The following is a 21,442-nucleotide window of genomic DNA, read 5'->3' on the forward strand; positions in this document are numbered from 1 at the left end:
TTAGGCATTTCGGTTCGATCTCATACCAAGCCCTACTTTGACATTTCATACATTACACCATATGACATTGGATGCATTTATCTTCAAGTATAATCACCACATAGGTTCAAGACTTACCAAGCTCAATCCCAAATATAACTAAAATGTTTATTCCTCATGAGCTCAAGGTGTTTACTCGTACCGTTGTCCATGATTGACTCGATAAGGCCGCACACTTAGAGCATGTATATTTATTAGAGAATGTATAATAAGCCCGCACACTTAGTGCTTAATAGTCGAACTCGCACACTTAGTGCTATATAATCAACCTCGCACACTTAGTGCTATACAATTTGAACCCGCACACTTAGTGCCAATCTCATGATCATAAATGTTTACACCCGCACACTTAGTGTCGAAACCAACAACTCAATACATCTCACCTCTTTTCTTTTTCATTCAATACTTTCATCACCCCATGCATACATGTATATATATTTATCATTCCATTCAGCATCATTACATAGACGTTATGACCATTTAAATTAATACAAAATATATGCTTAATGACTTACCTTGTGTTGGGTAAGACGGTTCCAACTCGGCTACTCGATGATCTTTTCTTTGCCTTTGCTTGATTCTCCTCCTTTAACTCCTTGAGCTTAATCAATAAATCAACTAGTTTAACCATCTTGCTAAACATTCATAATTCAATTACACATGCATATGTATGTTTGTATATTCGGCAACCATCCTCACTAATTACCCATTTAGTCGATTATACACATAATTAAAGGTAACATCACGAATGGGCATACTTATGTATATATATATATATGTATATATATACTTCGGAATGGGCATCACAATTAGATTTAACACCACCTTCATACTCAATTAGATGGCCGAATGTATGTATATATGTACAATGTCAACTATAACATCATTTAAACACCTAATTTCATCTCATGAACACTTGATCGAATTTTCCTAATCTAGCATATTTTCACATCTATTTGTAACATCATGTAAATCCACATATAACTACATTTCTTAAGTTCCACATCTTAATGCCCATTATAGCCACTCCCATAGTCTAAATCTAACAATCGGCAACACCCTCCTTTCCACTATGTTAGCCGAATACTCATTCTCTTCTTAGTCCTAAATTCGGCACCTCCAACAAAATAGCTTAACAATTTCAACTTTCATGCTAACATAACAAGCAACTTAACACATCCATATAACTAGCATGCTAATAGCATCAAGGTATCAACTAAAATTTTTTTAAGCTCCTTAGTCGAATCCTAACTCTCCAACAACCCCAAATCCAACCATGGGATAGATAGAATTTAGACTCATCACCCAAAGGTTGTGTAAACTTCCAAAAATATCATTGAACATACCTTGATCTAAAGGACCACCTTGGCCGAATCTTGCTTCCTCTTCTTCCTCTAGTTACGACAATTGCAAAAGAAAGAAAACATGAGCACTCCTTCTTCCCTCCTTATTAAGCATTCAAACTCCCTCATTTTCATGCCACAACATCAAACACTCCTCCTAGATACAAGCAATGGCTGAACTTCTTCAAAATTTTTCTCCCTTTCTTTTTCTTGGTTTTTCGGCTAGGAGATGGCAAGTATGAACACCCCCTTTTTTTTGTTCACTTTCCTATTATTATTCCCATCATTTGTTAACCAAAAAAAACATATTAAATTAGAATGAGTGGAGCATCATCACTCCTTGGCCGGCCACCATGTATTTTATGGGTAATTTGACATGCAAAGCCATGCTTCCTCTCCCTATTATTAATTACTCCTTATAATTCATCTATCATCTTTTCTAACTTTGTCAACTAGGTCCTTTTCGAATTAATTCACATTCCTAAAGCTAATATTAAGCATTTAATTTCTCATATATTCACTGTCACACAAAAATTTATGTAATTAAAACACAAAAATAAATTTTTGGCTCGGTAATGTGGTCTCGAAACCACATTCCGACCAGGGTCTAATTTGGGTTGTCACATTTCGTGTTTTACAAAAGCCATCCTTGAATTTTAGAATTTAATGATGATTTCATGAGATTCCATTGTTGATTTAGTGAGTTTTGTGATGTTAATTGTTGATAAATGAAAGATATGTGATAGATAAATATAATTTGTTTTTGAATTTTCGATGAATTTGAGTAATTTAGGCTAAATTGTGAAAATGATATTTTGAGGGACTAAAATGTGAAATAAATGAAAGAAATGGGCTGCTAAGGACCTTAGTGAAATTCGGCCAAGCATGAGGGTGGTAAAATTTTGAATATTTTGTGTTTTGTGAAATAGGGACTAAATTGCGAAAAATATGAAATGTTTGGGGCAAAAGTGTAATTAGTTTATTTATGTGTTTTTAGATGAATTTGATTGAATATATGATTAAATAAGTTAAATTTGTATTGAATTAGATCAAGAAATGAAGAAATCAGATTTGTATCGGGGAAAGTCGAAAATTATCGAATAGTCGTTTCGGTCCGTTCGTGTTAGTACGAGGTAAGTTCATAAGTAAATAAATATTGTTAAATTGAAATATATGTGCATTATATGTGCTGAATTGAGTTGTAAAGAAATATATTTGTGAAGTTAAAATATGTAAAATGTGAATTGAATTTGAGGCATAGAGTATGCGATAAACGAAATAGCTACGACTATTAAAATGGCACTGAGTGTGCGAGATTATAATAGCATTGGCTGAGAAAAGGGCACTATGTGTGCGATACCAATATATGTTCGTTTAATGTATTAGCACTAAGTGTGCGATACAATTATAGTTTTGACTAATTAATTGACACTAAGTGTGGGATACAATTATAGCCTCGGCTAATTAATTGGCACTAAGTGCGCGAAACAATTATAGCTTCAGCTAATTAATCAACACTAAATGTGTGAGTTTGTTGAATGTTCAAGGACGATTGAATGAATTAGTACTTCAAGAATTGGAAAGATAAATGTGATAGATAAGAACATATAGGTACAGTATGTACGGATCCTATGTGGTTGATGATGTTAATTATGAAGTAGATGAAAAATTATGTAAATGAATGATGAAATGAGTTGGATTTGATAGCATTATTAATGTTATTTAAAAGATTAAAGATGTGGTATAAAAGTAAGACATGGCTTTGATGTATAAATGCTTGGTTCGAAAACTTGAACAGATAATGAAATCAAAATGGTTGAGTTGACTATATGAGTCATGTATGTGAATTTGGTTTATGTCAATAAGGAAATTATGGATTTTCGAGTTGGAAGTGTTTATAAAGAAGTTGATATAACTTTATGTATGATTTGTAATAAATGACCATGGTTTGGCCGGCGATGAAATGAATATGTGTGAGTTCGATTTATATGAATGAGCTAACAGTTGTTAGTCGAGTTTGAAAGCAGAGATATGCATTCATTATTAAATAAATTAAGTGAATTATTTAATGTGTTTTCATGAATTTACGAGTACAATGAAGGTATATGTGATTTAGATTTGTTAATTTCGGTTTAGTGATATTGTCTCACAAAAATTCATAGATCTCATAACATAAAATTCTTTTGCTTACACTGTTTCTTCTATGTAAAACTAGAATCAATAAGATTTAATTTAATACTTTAATTATCCTCTAATTAAATTTCTAAAATTTTTGGTGCATTTTCAAAGTTGGACTACTACTATTGTAAAAAAAATTGTTTTAGTGCAAAATGTTGATAACCAAGTTTGTAACACCCTCATTTCCTTTCTCTACAATATTTCGCCTCATTTCCTCTTTTTTCCTTTTACTAACATATTAAAAACATAAAATGTTATATAAGAAAACTCTACTTTAACATCATTTTCATGCTTTTTCAAAATATCAAACTTAAAAATATATTGAAATGTTGATGTTCTTACCTTGTCCTATTAATTTCAAACTTTAACTTGATTTTCTCTCTCTTCCAATTTCTATTTTCTTGAATCCAAGGTGATACTCTTGTTCTCTATAGTCTCCTTATCATTTTTCTCTTTTGGTGGTTATGGAAATTCCTTAAAATTCTAGGTGAAAGTTTTGGATTTTTTGTGAAAGGACCAAATTATAAAAAAAGGAAAATTTTCTTATTCTCTTCCCCTCACTCTTATTGGAAAGATGGGAGGATCCTCCCTTTTTCTTCATCTTTCTTCCCTTTTATACTAGCCATTTATAATAAAATATTCATAAAATATCTTATTAAAATATTATTAAAGTAATATTTATCTAATTAAATAATTATAAACTATCATCAAATATCTCAAACATCATCATTGCCTTCTAGAATTATCTCTCTTGCTAATTGGCCATTTTGTCCTTTATGATCTTTCAAAACCCCATCTTTAAATCATCACTTAATTTCGTAAAATTGCAATTTAGTCTCTTATACTTTTTCCGCTTATTCAATTTAGTCCATATTCATCTATTTTCCTTAATTTCCAGATCCTTCTACCTTTAAGATATTTTTACTATTGGTCATCACTTCAACTTTTTCATATTTATAATTATGCCAAAGAAATTTTCACAGATTTACAATTTACTCCCCTTTTTAATTTAATACATCATGTCATGCTTCTTGATTTAAATTTCTTTTGATATCTTGCAACTTTCATTTTCTTTGATCTTATACCTTATTTTGTTAATATTTTATCTTATTATTTAAGGCCAAGGGGGTTTTGAAGATGTTACAATATAAGTGTTATGATGATATGTATGAAGTTCTGTTGGAATAGAATGTTGGTGAGTAAATATGCAGGTATAGGTTGATATAGAAAATGTATGAATCAATTAGATGCATGAACGAATTCAGGTAAGTGAATGTTGTGTAAATGTCCTTCTGCGATGCCTTTGGTAGGGCTGTTATATTGCTAATCAAATTGGCAAGTCACATTATGAAAAAAAGTGTAAGACCATGAGGTTGAGACCCATGCATCGTATGATACGAAAACACTCATGGTATAGCCTTCAGTAAGATGAAGACATGACTGACATATCACAATACATGAAAGTGTATAAGTCCATGTGGCTGTGACCCATGGCAAGATATGAGTGTGTAATAATATCATGTTTGAATAATATCATGTCTTTTCCTGAAATCTTATGGAATTAGAGTTATTATTGACTTAAGTATCTGGTATTTTGTAACAAAGATGTGTGGAATTCATGTGAATGATCTGTAAAGTTTATTATCAGTATGAGCTTTGTTGGGAAATGAACCATAATATGATTTGATTAGTAAACTAATGGTATCCAAATCTGCGTGAGTATCCACCAAGCGTGTATGCATCCATCAGTAAACAGTATCTGTAAAAGGTTCAGTGTAAGGGTAAAGAGATGGTCTACATGAATTATTCTTTGAAGGTACATTCTTTTGGAAAATACTTTTACAGTTTTAAGAGAAAGAAGATAATAGTATATTATCTAGAAAGATCTTTAGTCAGTTGATAGCTAAGAGAGAACTGGTATGCTAAGTATGATAGTTGGCGTGTAAGAGTTAGTCAAAAATTGTGGAAGTATTCGGCCAAAATAAAAGTAAGTGGTTAACAAGTGTAGCTTGAGCACAAAGGTTATTCAAATATTATAAAAGTATCTGTCAAGGTATTAGGTTTTAACTCTCACTAAGTTCTTCAAAACTTACAAGGATTATGTTTATGTTCCAGGTAGTATGGTACGAGATTGCGCCAAGAGGGACAGTACTAGGTTTGTGCCAAGGAATAGGTAAACCAATTATGCATACAGTGGAAAAATGGCGTATTGTAGTATTACACCTTAAGAGTTAGTCTTTAATAAAATTTTTTATTGTAATAAATTGTAATTGGTCTAATGTAATATTTTATTTTTAAAATACTCTCATTTGTTTATTTCATATTAAGTATTTAAAAGAAATGATAAAGAGGAATGTTTAAAGTAAAAAGCGTTTGTCCTCAAGTAAAACAGAAACTGGTAAGACTACACAAGAGTTCACTAAGGTAAATGATCATTCTAGAAAATTGAATCATCTAAAATCCCAATGAATAATTCAGATTCAGATGACAGAATATTATATCACAATACATAAGTATGAATGACCAAGATTGCATATTCATCAAAACTAGCATCATGCTTCAAATTTTAAATTCTATCTACCAATACAAAATTTATTGTATTTTGTTTTTTGTGAATAAGAGATATCGTTGAATTACTGTACCCTTACTCTTAAGAAGTAACGATAGAGTGCAACAAACCCCTAGGAAGTACGTAATTGTACCGACACACACTCATGCCGTAACTGCCTTTGGTTAGATTCATTTTTCTAATGCTTGTGTTAGAGTGTTACCTTTTTAACATTTGACAATACACCACTTTAGAGTGTCACTTATTCATAACTATATATACATATGAGTAGCTGTAAAAGGTAGATTCATTCAAAATTCAAGGAATGCTACTAGTCATCCACTACTAATGCAGCTTAAATCATTCATCACAGAATTGAAGGTACAACATTCAGTCAAATTTATCCAACTCATTCATTGATAGTTCACATGATTTAAGAATTAAGCATAGAATGTAACCAAAAAAAATATTTTCAAAACATTTGCATTAACCAAAAATAAACATTGCATGTTTCATTAAAAAAATTTTGAAATGTGGGTGTATTTCCAATCCCCATATGCATTCCCTTAAACTTAAAGTTCACATTTTCCCTAATGCACTAAGATTAACATGCGATGACAATAACAATGCAACGACAATGTTCACTAACAAAATAAAAATTACAGCTAAAACTTAAAATAAACAAACTCAGTTTTTTTCGGCCATCAATGTGGTTGCACGATGTTTCTTTTTCCTCCAATTTTTCTCCTTCTTCTTGTGCTTTTTGTCTTTGGAGTGTTTTCTCTTCTTTTCTTTGGGCTTTGCACTACCCTCTGGTCCCTCTTCAGGTTTCGGCTCTACCCCGACATCATCAGCTGCTTCTTGTGTAGGAGGGGTCACCTTGAGTGGTCTAGTGTGGACCACTATAGCCAATGAATTGTTGTACTCCTCACTTGTTTCCTCTGTAGCTTCCATCAGTGTAGCTTCGTCTTGCTCTAGATTATCTTTAGTTGTATCCATAAACTCGGATGTATTGACAATGTCCTCAACAAATTCTTTCTCAGCAGCTTTTGTTTCAGTATTTTCTTTATTGAACTTCTCGTTCACAACTTCAACACGGATGTTTTCCTCTTCCATAGCAACTTTCTTCTCAATAGCAGACGCCTCTTGACTAACAATGACTTCACCCTCGACTAGGTGATGCATGATATTCGTAATAGGTTTTAAAAATTTATAAATGAATCGTTCTTGAGACTAACTTATTATCACGATTAAGGCAAGTGTACCTATTGAACAGTAGTATAGTTCAGCAAGACTGGATTGTCGAACCCAAAGGAATTACGAGTACTAGTATTTACTTCTTTTTTTTATTAACTAGCCTAAAAATTAAGAGGTTTGGTTATCTAAACTAATTACTAACTAAGAATGCACAAAAAGAAAATTTGGGAAAATACTTTTGGGAAAATTCGATTAATTAAGACAATACCTAAGGAAAAATTCACCTAGACTTCACTTGTTATTTGACTCTGAACTAGACGATTTATTCATTTGACTTGATCCGTAGAAATCCCTAAGTTATATTATTATCTCTCTTGAGACTAATAACGTCTAACCCTAGGTTGAATAATTGAAATCTCTTTCTAATTAACACCCTAGAATTGCATTAACTCGATCTATGGATTCCCTTATTAGGTTTCATCCTAATCCGACAAAATCTTATCACCCTATCTTTAGACGTGCAATTAACTCCGCTTAATTATGAAAAATTTACTCTTAGATAGGGTCTATTCCTCCTCTGAATAAAAGCTTAACTTGAATCAATATCCTGAAATATCAAAACAAGAATTAAGAACACATAATTCAGTACAAGTCAAATATTTATCATACAATTCAGATAATAATAACAAGATCCGTCTTAGGTTTCATTCCCTTTAGGTATTTAGGGGGTTTAGTTCATACTTATGAAAGAAAACATCTCAAAAGAATAAAGATAACAAAACATAAGAAAACCCAAAACTCCTGAAGGAACTTGAAGGGAGATCTTCAGTCTTGATGATGAATCCGGCTTCTGGGATGGATCAATCGGCTTTCCTTGAGTAATTCCTTGCTTCCTACTCTGAGTCCCCCTCTTAAGTGCCTCATCAGGTGTTTAAATAGGCTTTTGGATGCCTAAGAGCCCTAAAAATTGGCCTTTTTCGAATAGGACTATACTTGGGCTCGGTAGGGACACGCTTGTGTGACACGCCCGTGTGCGATTGCTCCAGCCCGTGGGCAAGGCTGTTGAATAGGCACGGGTGTGTAGTCTACTCGTGTAAGTCGTGCTTTAATCCTACCACATGGACATGGTCGTGTGACATGCCCATGTGAGGAAGTCCAGGCCGTGTTGATTTCCCACGTGGGTCCATTTTCTCTGTTTTCAGCCCATTTCTCGCTCTTTTTACTCTCCTATGCTCTTCTAAGTATAAAACATGAAATTAAAGGATTAGAAGCATCGAATTCACCAAATCTAAGGAGAAACCATTCATAAATGGGCTAAACATGGGATAAAAATATGTATAAATTACGATTTATCAAATACCCCCACATTTAAGCATTTACTTGTCCTCAAGCAAAAATCCTCAACTCATAATCAAAATAAATTCTTCTCAATTTATAATCCCTATCAATAATATCTCAAAATAGTTCATAAGTACTCATACGTTGAAAATTCAACTAAAATTACATCAAAGTTTCAAACATTCCAAGTTGAGCATTTTATCACGAAAATATAGGTGTCTCCCCTCATCTAAGTGATTACCTTTGATCAAAATATCACAGAGTTTAACATCCTCACTAAAGATTCACTCAAATCACTCAAGGTATTTAAGGACATCAATAAAAACACTCATTAGTCAATATGAAAAGTTATTACCATAGGCTTGCTTGAAAATCAAATCTCCACCACTATAAATTGAGCTGATACATCAATCAAAAAGGTCTTTTTAGAGGGTTGTAACGTGGCTTTGATTAAGGGGTGTGGTCACAAGCTGAAAGAAGATGTTAGAATCGAGATTGAATTGAAAAATCACCTAGCTAGAAAAATAACTAGTCATTAGTTGAATACAAGTGAGCTTCTTCTCAGAATATGGAATTAACACTCAAGCTCAAAAATGACGAATTACTACTAATATGTATGTAAGTTTTTTTTTAGAACAAGCCAAATATTTAGAAGCACAAAACATAATTAAGCAATTTGTTCAAATCAAATCTCGACAAAAATATGGATCAAATTAGGGGATTTCAATAATAATGAGTTATGGGTTAATATTGAGGGTAAATCAATTAATGGCTTGTTAGGCTCAAAAGGGGTTCACTAAGGGTTAATTATGGAGGTAGGCTTTTGTGGGGTGAGTGGGTTAAACCTAAGTGCCTTGATCATCTTGACATATCAAATCAAATGGTGTGGTCTTGACATGCATAATCAAGCAAGTTCTAGAATAACAAATCAAAACTGACGCACTCATAATTAAAAGTGAGCATGAAAGGAATAAAATATGCTCTAAAGGCTCAAGATCTCACAAAAATTATGGATTTTTGATGTTCAAACTTGTGAATTTCAACTCAAGATAATACCTAAACTTAAGGAAACAACCTAAAAGTTTTTAATTCTTCAAAAATCAACTTATCATGCTTGATTCCCTAATGTCTTAAAGTTTAAACAATTAATGCATAAATACCTACGTTTTAATTCAAGACATATCAATAAAAATCATAAATTAATCAAAATTCATTCTAATAGTGATATGAGTGATTCACGTGAGAATAAGACAAAATTCAGGGGCTTCTAGTGATGATATGAAAGACCCCCACACTTAAGATGTATATTGCCCTCAATGTACAAAGATAGATATATTGAAAAGTATAGATATATAATCATAAGAGAGGGAGAGAGGTGAAACTTCCTGAAAGATGAATGGACTCTTTGAATTGGAGTTATGGAGAATAATCGGCCAAGGCAATGATGATAGTGAAGGAGGATTCTCCGGTGGTGGTAGAGGTTCATTAGTCCATAAGTCCTGCGCCGTTGGAGTTTTTTAATTCTTGTTTGATGATGAGCTTTGGAGGTCTTTATGACTGTGATAAAATCAGGAACTCTTTAGGAAATATAATGAAGCATATTTACTCGTAAAAAAATAGCCGAAAATAAAAATTGTAAAAACTCAAGATAAAATAGTATTAACAGGAAATAAAAAGTAATTTCAAAATATAAAGACAAAGCTAAAATAGATAATAGGTGTTTATAGAGAAATTGGGGTACACGGCCGTGGGACACGCCCGTGTGCCTTTTTTTCAGCCCGTGCATTTCGTGGTTTTCGAAATTGGGCGCATTGGTGTACACGACCGTGTTGCATGGCCGTGTCAATCTTCGTTCACTTCTCCCACGCCCGTGTATGCAGGCACACGCCCGTGTTATTGTGATAGTGTCGACCACAGGGGCTGGGCACGGGCGTGTTGAATGCTTGTGCTAAATTAACAGGTTTGCCCACGGTTTCAAAACACGGGCGTGTCGTACACTCATGTTATTTTGGCAGTTTTGCCCACGGCCTTGTCGCACGGCTGTGGCAACTTATCGCATCCCGTGTTGGGGAAAATTTTTTGCCCTATTTTTACACGGCAGCAGCGCACGGCCGTGTTGCATCCAGTGTGCCTGGCCGTGTGGTTTTGAAAATCCTGTGTTCAGTGACTCGGTTAGTGAATTAAATGTTAAAGACTGAAATTTAAAAAGTTAGCACCGTTAGTGCTCGAGGTGCCTCCCGAGAAGCGCTTGTTTATAGTTTAAGCTCGACTCTACATTGTGGGTGTATTCAGGTAACTTCATGGAGCCGTAGCTCCCCTTTATCGTCTTTGAAATTCTCACTGTTATATATCTTGAGACGATGTCTATTTACCTTAAAAGTGCCTTGTGATGGATGACTTACCTCTACTGTACCATATGGAAATACAGTTTGAACTATGAAAGGACCTGACCATCGTGATTTAAGCTTTCTAGGAAACAATTTGAGCCTCGAGTTATATAATAGGACAAGATCTCCAACTTCAAATTGCCTTCGTTGCTTCAAACGAGCATCATGGCGGTGCTTCGTCGCTTCCTTATATAGACGCGAATTTTCATATGCATTGGCTCGCCACTCATCTAACTCATTCAACTGCATCAACCTGTTTTCACCTGCAAGTTTGGGGTCAAGGTTTAGAAATTTTATAGCCCAGAATGCCTTGTGTTCCAGCTCAAACGGTAGGTGACAACTTTTCCTATAAACAAGTCTATAAGGTGATGTTCCTGTGGGAGTCTTAAAAGCAGTTCTATAAGCTCATAAAGCATCACCTACTTTCATCGCCTAATCCTTCCTGTTTAATTCTACTATCTTTTCTAGGATACGTTTAAGCTCTCGGTTCGCTACTTCGACTTGGCCACTAGTTTGAGGGTGATAAGGGGTAGCTGTTCTGTGATGAACTCCGTATTTCTTTAGGCTCTTGTCAAATTAGGCATTACAAAAATGAGTACCCCTATCACTGGTAATTGCTCTAGATGTACCAAATTGAGAGAAAAGTTTCTTAAGGAATCGTACTACTACTCTAGCATCATTAGTAGGTAAAGCTTGGGCTTCTACCCATTTGGACATATAATCAACAGCTACTAAGATGTATTTATTCCTGAATGAACTAAGGAATAGACCCATGAAGTCGATACCCCAAACGTCAAATATTTTATATGAGAGCATCTATGTCTGAGGCATTTCATCACTTTTGGATATATTACCTGTCCTTTGACATTTGTCGCAAGAAGTAACATACCTGTTGGCATCTTTGAATAGATTGGGCCAATAAAAACCTGATTCGAGGACTTTATCTGCGGTCTTATTTCCGCCATAATATCCTCCAACCCGTCCTAAGTGGCAATGTTCCAAGATTTTCAATGCTTCTGTCCTTGTAACGCATCTCCTAATGATTTGATCTGCACTTTTACGGAAAGGAAAAGGGTCTTCCCAGAAGTAGTTTTTCATATCAGTGAAGAATCGCTTCTTTTGCTGATGTGTCAACCCTTTTGGGATAATGTTAGCGGCTAAAAAATTTGCAATATCTGCAAACCAATGTACCTCAGAATCAGATATAGCAAAAAATTGTTCTTCAGGGAATGAATCATTTATTTCAATGTCATCTGGTTCTTTGGTACTTGAGTTTTCAAGCTTGGAGAGATGGTCAGCCGCAAGATTTTCAGCTCGTTTTTTATCCTTAATCTCCAAGTCAAATTCATACAATAATAAAATCCATCGAATGAGTCGAGGTTTTGCATCAGTTTTAGTCAAAAGGTGGCGAAGAGCGGAATGGTCAGTATAAACGACAACTTTAGACAATATTAAATATGGCCTAAATTTATCGAATACAAAAATCACAATTAGCAGCTCTTTCTTTGTGGTGGTGTAGTTTTCTTGTGCGGCTGTCAAAGTCCTGCTAGCATAATAGATAGGTTGAAAATGTTTATCTCTTCGCTGTCCCAAAACTGTATCTACTGCAAAATCACTCGCATCGCACATTAGTTAAAAAGGTGAATTCCAATCAGATGCAATTATAATTGAAGCTTTAGTCAGTTTATCCTTTAAGGTATTAAATGCTTCTAAACACTCCTGATCATAATTAAAAGGCACATCTTTTTCTAGTAATTTAGTGAAAGGCTTAGCTATTCTAGAAAAGTCTTTAATAAATCATCTATAAAACCCAGCATGACCTAAGAAGCTTCTAATAGCCTTAACCAAATTAGGGGGTAGTTTTTCAATGGTTTTAATTTTAGATTTATCAACCTCAATCCCTCTACTAGAAATTTTAGGTCCTAACATAATACCTTTTTGAACCATAAAGTGACATTTTTCCCAGTTAAGCACAAGGTTTGTTTCCTCACATCTTATTAACACTCGTTTTAAATTTTTTAGGAAAAGATGGAAAGAGTTACCAAAAATTGAAAAATCATCCATAAATACCTCCATGACGTCTTCTACGAGTTCATCAAAAATGGCCATCATGCAGCACTGAAAAGTAGCAGGAGCATTTCATAATCCAAAAGGCATTCTACGATAATCAAACTTACCATATGGACATGTAAATGTCGTCTTTTCTTGATCTTCAGGAGCTATTGGGATTTGGAAATAGCCAGAGAGTCCGTCTAAAAAATAGTAGTACATATGTCCTGACAAATTTTCCAACATTTGGTCAATGAATGGAAGGGGAAAGTGGTCTTTTCTCGTGGCATGATTTAGCTTCTTATAATCAATGCACACTCTCCAACCTGTGACTGTCCTTGTTGGGATTAATTCATTCTTCTCATTGGCTACAACAGTCATACCTCCTTTCGTAGGAACAACCTGCTCTGGACTTACCCAAGAACTGTCAGAAATAGGATAAATAATTCCAGCATCTAGGAGTTTAATTACCTCAGCTTTAACAACTTCCTTCATGTTGAGGTTTAGTCATCTTTGGGCTTGCACGCATGGTTCATATTCATCTTCCATTAAAATTTTGTGGGTACAAAAAGAAGGGCTGATCCCTTTAATGTTAGAAATTTTCCAAGCTATGGCCCTTTTATGCTCTCTCAAAACTTAGAGTAATTCCTCTTTCTCCTAGGGTTGCAAGTTGGATGCAATAATTTCTGGTAATGTGGAATTATTTCCAAGGAATGCATATTCCAAGTGATTCAACAATTGTTTAAGTTCTAGTTTGGGAGGTTCGTCAATAGAGGGTTTTTGCTTAAGTTCATCTTTTACCTTAATTCCCTCATATTCTGCTAGTTTTGGGGAGGTTTCATTTGATTTTAGTTCGGTTCCTATTTTAGAATCATCATCCATCCCCTGTCCTTGGGTAAGACACAGTTCCATCGTGTCCTTGTGTACGATTTCCTGAAAAGAATCTTGAGTAGCATGATCAATAGAGTCGATAAAATAACACGAGTTATCCTATTCTCTAGAAAATCTCATGACATCATAAATTTTAAAAATAATCTCTTCATCACCTACTCTAAGTACCAATTTACCATAACCCACATCAATTACAGCTCTAGTAGTGGCTAAAAATGGCCAACCTAAAATTAAAGGCACCTCAACATCTTCATCCATGTCAAGACAACGAAATCAACATGGATATAAATTTATCTACTTTTACATGTACGTCCTCTATAATTCCCCTAGGATATTTAACAGATCTATCAGCTAATTGAGTACTCATCCTAGTGGGTTTAGGTTCCCCAAGACCAAGTTGTTTAAACATTTTATATGGCATCAAATTAATGCTGGCGCCTAAATCAGCTAGTGCTTTATCAACATTCAAACTACTAATTAAACAGGGAATAGTAAAACTTCCTGGGTCTTTCAGTTTGGTTGGCAGTTTATTTTGGAGTATGGTTGAGCACTCTTCATTAAGCTCCACTGTAGATAAGTCTTCAAACTTCCTTTTGTTTGTTAGAAGCCCCTTTAAGAATTTTGCATATGTAGGCATCTACGATATAGCTTCAACAAAAGGTAAGTTAATATGCAGTTGTTTAAAAAGTTCATGAAATTTACTGAGTTGTGCAACCATGCGGTCTTTCTTCAACTTTGCTGGGTATGGGATTGGTGGTTTATATTCTTTTGGCATTAAGTTGTCATTGTTTTCGGGTTCGACCTCCTTTCTGTCAGCTTCTTGTGGTGGCTTTTTTTCAGATTCAGATAACACTTTCCCACTCATTAGTGTAACTGCTTTCACGTGCTCTTTTGGGTTGGGTTTAGTGTTACTAGGTAGACTTCCTGGTGGTCTTTCAGATATCAATTTAGCGAGCTGGCCTATCTGAGTTTCGAGCCCTCGGATCGATGCTTGTTGATTTTTAAGTGCTATCTCGGTATTCTGAAAACGAGTTTCTAACACTGAGATGAATTTTGTTAGCATCTCCTCAAGGTTCAGCTTTTTCTCTTGTTGGTAGGGTGGTTGTTGGAAGCCTGAAGGTGGTGGTCTCTGATTCCCTTGGCCTCCCCATGAGAAATTTGGGTAGTTCTTCCAACCTACATTGTAAGTATTACTATAAAGATTATTTTAAGATCGAGGATTATTACCCATGTAATTTAACTGGTCGTTCTCTATGTTATGGCCATAGGGTTGGGTATTCTGAATTGCTTGACCCACCTCTACTTGCTTTGCACTGCATTACTGGGTGAACCTGTGAAGAACTAAGAAAACCATCAATTTTCTTATTCAAGAGTTCTACCTAATTAGAGAGCATGGTGACCAAATCGACATTATAAACACCGACTATTTTCGTTGGCTTTGTCCTCATAACTTGCCACTGATAGTTATTCAGTGACATCTTCTCTATAAATTCATAGGCATCTTCAGGTGTCTTATTATTGATGGTTCCGCCAGCAGCTGCATCAACCATTTGTCGAGTCGAAGGATTTAGGTCATTAAGAAAGGTTTGAACCTGTAGCCAGAGTGGTAACCCATGGTGAGGTTTTCAAGAGGTCATTGTATCTCTCCCATGCATCGTAGAGTGTTTCTAAATCCATCTGTACAAAAGAAGAGATATCATTATGTAATTTAGCCATTTTAGCCAGCGAAAAATATTTTAATAAAAACTTTTTGGTCATTTGTTCCCAAGTAGTGATTGACCCCTGTGGTAACGAATTCAACCATGTTTAGCTTTGTTTCTCAATGAAAAGGGAAACAACCGAAGGCGAATGGCGTCATCAGAAACGCCATTAATTTTAAAAGTGTCGCAAAACTCTGAGAAATTTACTAAGTGAGTGTTGGGATCCTCGTCCTGCAAACCATCAAACTGAACAAACTATTGGATCATTTTAATGGTGTTAGGTTTCAGTTCAAAATTATTCGCAGCAATAGCAGCCCTAACTATGCTCAATTCAGTTCTTGTTAAATTAGGTTTAGCATTATCATACATAATGCATGGAGTAGGATTCTGATTTACTGGATCAACAACAATCGCAGGAGGTAGCAGATTTTCTTAGTTTTCAGCCATCTCTTTGGTTGTGGTTGAAGTATCGTCCTCTTGCTCGTCCTCTGTGTATCTTGGGCTTCGCCTTCTTTCTCGTTGATTTTTGCGAACTGTGCGGTCGATCTCACCGTAAAAAAGTAGTGGTCCTGACGGGTTTCTTCTTGTCATAAACTAGAAAAACCTATCAAAAGAAAATAAATGAAAAATTAGAAAAGAAAATAAAAATTTAAGTTGCAATAAAAGCAAAATAGCTAAAGTAATAAAAATCGAGTGTTCCTAATATTCTAGTTCCCCGGCAACGGCGCCAAAAACTTGATGTGTGATATTTGTAACAGGTTTTAAAAATTTATAAATGAATCGTTCTTGAGACTAACTTATTATCACGGTTAAGGCAAGTGTACCTATCGAACAGTAGTATAGTTCAGCAAGACCGGATTGTCGAACCGAAAGGAACTACGAGTACTAGTATTTACTTTCTTTTTATTATCTAGCCTAAAAATTAAGAGGTTTAGTTATCTAAACTAATTACTAACTAAGAAAGCACGGAAAGAAAATTTCGGAAAATATTTTTTGGAAAATTCGATTGATTAAGACAATACCTAAGGAAAAATCCACCTACACTTCACTTGTTATTTGACTTTGAATCAGACGATTTATTCATTTGACTTGATTCGTAGAAATTCCTAAGTTATGTTATTATCTTTCTCGAGACTAATAACGTCTAACCCTAGGTTGAATAATTAAAATATCTTTCTAATTAACACCCTAGAATTGTATTAAGTCGATCTATGGATTCCTTTATTAGGTTTCACCCTAATCCGGTACAATCTTATCACCCAATCTCTAGGCGTGCAATCAACTCCGCTTAATTATGACAAATTTACTCTTAGACAGGGTCTATTCCTCCTCTGAATAAGAGCTTAACTTGAATCAATATCCTGGGATATCAAAACAAGAATTAAGAACACATAATTAAGAACAAGTCAAATATTTATCATACAATTCAGATAATAATAACAAGATCCATCTTAGGTTTCATTCCCCTTAGGTATTTAGGGGGTTTAGTTCATTCTTATGAAAGAAAACATCTCAAAAGCATAAAGATAACAAAACATAAGAAAACCCAAAACTCTTGAAGGAACTTGAAGGGAGATATTTAATCTTGATGATGAATCCGGCTTCTGAGATGGATTAATCGGCTTTTCTTGAGTAATTCCTTGCTTCCTACTCTACGTCCCCCTCTTAAGTGCCTCATCAGGTGTTTAAATAGGCTTTTGGATGCCTAAAAGCCTTAAAAATTGGCCTTTTCCGAATAGAACTATACTTGGGCTAAGCAAGGACATGCCCGTGTGCGATTGCTCTAGCCCGTGGTCAAGGCTGTTGAATAGGGACGGACGTGTAGTCTACCTGTGTAAGTCATGTTTCAATCCTGCCAAATGGACATGGCCGTGTGACACGCCCGTGTGAGGAAGTCCAGGCCGTGTTGATTTCTCACGTGGGTCTATTTTCTCCTTTTTCGGCCCGTTTCTCACTCTTTTTACTCTCCTATGCTCTCTTAAGTATAAAACATGAAATTAAAGGATTAGGAGCATCAAATTCACCAAATCTAAGGAGAAACCATTCATAAATGGGCTAAGCATGGGATAAAAATATGTATAAATTATGTTTTATCACCAGGCTATCAATCATTCGCATGCACTCCTCAACGTCCCTTGATTCGTCTTCTTTCTCAATATCAAAGACGCGCACAATAAGAGGGGATTCCACCGATCTGTCCTTGTCCCCTAGGTCATCTTCCTCAGAGGAGGATTCATATTCTCAGATAATTAGTGGGAATACTAGAAATTCTAAGAGTGAGGTCGGACTTATCTGGCATAATATGGTTACAATAGATGTGTTATAGGCCCTAGTATAAGCATAGAACAAATTGTGTGACCTGGCCATATCCTCTATTATAGCGACAATCCTGATCTGCTTATTGATGATGGAATTGGCCAACTTCTCGATATCCTTCATTTTTGCAATAATGATGTCTCTCTAGTCAAGTTTATTCCCTCGCTTTCTGCTTTGGTTTTTCCCTTCATTGTCTTACTGGTCTCTGCCTCTTTCATTATCGACATATCTTTGCCATGAGTCATTCTTTCAATAAATGCTTCATTCATCGGACCTTTATTTTTCAAGATCTCTTCATCATCACAGGGCACGATCCCTTTCTGCTGGCACAATAGCATCACCAACGATGGGAAAACCAAAATTCCATTTTGCCTTGCGGTGTAGTCAGTAATTTCCTGGTAGAGTATTGAGTCAAAATTAATATCTGCCCTTGACAATTGAATGTATCAGGCACATTCTATTAAGGTTGACTGTGGTGCTGTGAGTAAAGGGCAGTAGCCTGCAGTTGACAAAATGAAACCAGATTTTACTTTGCAGTTTCAGGAAGCGGCAGTGCATCGTATAATTCTTTTGATGTGAACCCATCTACAATACTCCTTCGACATATAAATCTTTCACCAATAGGTCCCTTTTTTCATCTGTGATATCTTTAATAAACCTGGAGTGTTCATCGATATCCACCTTAGTGTTGTACAGTTCATTGATTTTTGTAGCATCCCATGAGATTAAACCTTCTTGAAAAAAAATGAATTCCAACTCATGGTTATAAAGGTTAGCGTAAAACTCACGTACCAATAAAGGAGAGTAGCTTCCAAGATACGTGCAGAAATTCGTCCACTTCAACTTAGAGATGGTTTTAGGACTTGTTTGCCTAAATCTTACTATTGCGAAAGGAGAATACCCTGTTCAGGGTGAAAGTTTCACTTTAAGATGTTTTTTTGAAATCGGTCTTTAGCCGCTTTTGTTAAAAAGATCACCGGCTCTTTTTTCTCTGTTGGCATGGAGGATTCTGACTCACGAACTACAATTGCAGAGGATAAGTGTTCTTCAATGGGCTTGGTGGCTTTCTTGACTGATCCTCTCACTCTTGCCATATGTTGCTTATTTTATGGAGTGAAGATGGCTTAAAGGTGTAAAGGTACAAACTTGGGGAAGATAAAGTGAATAAAAATTATTTCTTGGGTGTTTCACAGTTAGCCAAGTGAAGAGGTGTTTATAGTGAGTGAAAGAAGAAGATGGAAAGACGTGATTTTCTGAAGGGAAATAAAGCTGGCGGGAATAATTACGTCCAATGAGAATTGCGCCCTGCTAGGTAACTTTTGATCAAATGGTGGGATCTGAATTACCTGAGCTGTCTTCATTCTTTATTGAGTCAAAAGCCACAATATAATAGTACGAACTAGGTTGACAATAGAATCCAAGTGCGTCGATAATGGTACCTAATTATTTTGCAGTGAAAATTTATTGCGAGTCCACAATTTTTATTATTCAATTCTAGACTGAAATTTCACCCAGGTAAATTGCACTCTCATTGATCTGGACCTTTCGAAGTAGTCAAAGTATTTCCTCATGATGTAGTCACAGTCAGAGATTTAAATGATAAACACCAATTCAAAGTGAATGGTCAATGATTGAAACATTATCTTGGAAATATTGATCAAAAGAAGACAGATACTATTAAATTGGTCGAACAATTTTAATTTGAATTTTTTTCTCTACAATTTATTAGTAGGTAATTTTAATTTATTTTTTCTTTTGTTAAAGATTGTTTAATTCAGCCTTTTCTTTCCAACAGCCTTTTCTTTCCAACAGCTTCATAGTCCATGTTCACTTGTTTAATTGCCCACATTGCTTTGTGCTCCAATTCAACTGGCAAGTGACATGCTTTCCCAAAAACCAATTGATACAATGATATCCCTAATGGAGTTTTGTATACTATCCGCAATGGCCATAAAGCGTCATCTAGTCTGGAAGACTAATCTTTTCTCGAAGGGTTCACAACCTTCTCAAGAATGTTTTTAAGTTGTTGATTCAACACTTTGGCTAGTCCATTAGTTTGTGGATGATAAGTGGTAACCATTACATGATTAACTCCATATCTTTTTAGTTCGGTTGTCACTTGGTTGTAATGAAAGTGTGTAACCTGATCACTAATCAATGACTTTGGTGCTGCAAAGCGAGTGAGTATATGCTTGTGAAAAAATTTAAGTATTGTCTTTGCATAATCTTTTGGGACTGCAATAGCTTCAACCCACTTCGCGATCAATAGCTACTAATATATAGAGATTTCCTAATGAACTTGGAAATGATCCCATAAAATCCATACCTAAACATCGAACAATTCAACCTCTATAATTGGCTACTGCAACATTTCATTGCATTAGGATATAGAACCAGTGTGCTGACACTTATCGCATTGATTCACAAAATTGTGGGCATTTTTGAATAATGAAGGCTAGTAGAATCATGATTGAAGAACCTTAGTAGTAGTTCACATGCCACAAAAATGGCCTCCATAAGGAGCATCATGACAGTGTTTCAAGACTGAAAGCATATCTTCTTCTGGAACACAACGCCGAATAATGTTGTCATTACATACCTTGAATAAATACGGTTCGTTCCAATGATACTTCACCACTTCACGAAGAAAGCTTTCCTTTTTATGGCCTGTGACACCCAATGGGAGTTTTCCTCACACTAGGTAATTAACCAGATCTGCATACCAAGGGGTTGCATCTACAGCAAATAACTTCTCATCTGGGAACGCGTCGACAATTTGAAGTATGTGTCCATCTTCACTGTCGACTTTCAATCGAGACAGATGATCTACAACTTGATTCTCTGAACCCTTGCGGTCTTTTATCTTGATGCCGAATTCTTACAATAGTAAGATCCAGCGTATTAATCTTGGTTTGGTATCATTCTTTTCAAAAAGATATCTCAACGCCGAGTGATTAGTGAATACGATAACCTTTGTGTCGACAAGATAAGAACGAAACTTCTCGAAAGTAAATACTATAGCCAACAATTCTTTCTTTGTAGTGGTATAGTTGATTTGAGCCTCTATAAGAGTTTTGCTAGCATAATAGACGGCATGAAATATTTTTCCCTTGTATTGTCCTAGATAAGCACCCACAGCAAAGTCGCTTACATTGAACATAACTTCAAAAGGTTGAGACCAACCGGGTGCAACGACAATGGGTATATTTACTAGTTGCATCATCGGTTGAATTAATGCATCCAGACATGCATCATCAAAGAAGAATTTTTTATTCTGTTCTAGCAATGAGCATAAATGTTTGCAATTTTCAAGAAATCTCTAATAAATCTTTGGTAAAACCCCACATGTAACAGCCCGGTTTAAACCCTAGTCGAAACAATGGTTTCGGGACCACAAATTTGAGTCAAAAAAACATTTTAATATTATTTTTCGTGCTTATAATATGTGAATTGATA

At 35.2% G+C, this 21,442-nt stretch overlaps 1 pseudogene; it reads left to right on the forward strand.

Moving 5' to 3' along the window:
- Nucleotides 1-15,578: 15,578 nt before the first annotated feature.
- LOC121203886 (uncharacterized) lies at nucleotides 15,579-15,679 on the forward strand (annotated as a pseudogene).
- The last annotated feature ends 5,763 nt before the right edge of the window (nucleotides 15,680-21,442 follow it).

This window comes from Gossypium hirsutum, chromosome A07, assembly GCF_007990345.1.
Source record: "Gossypium hirsutum isolate 1008001.06 chromosome A07, Gossypium_hirsutum_v2.1, whole genome shotgun sequence".
In the NCBI taxonomy this organism is placed as follows: Eukaryota; Viridiplantae; Streptophyta; class Magnoliopsida; order Malvales; family Malvaceae; genus Gossypium; species Gossypium hirsutum.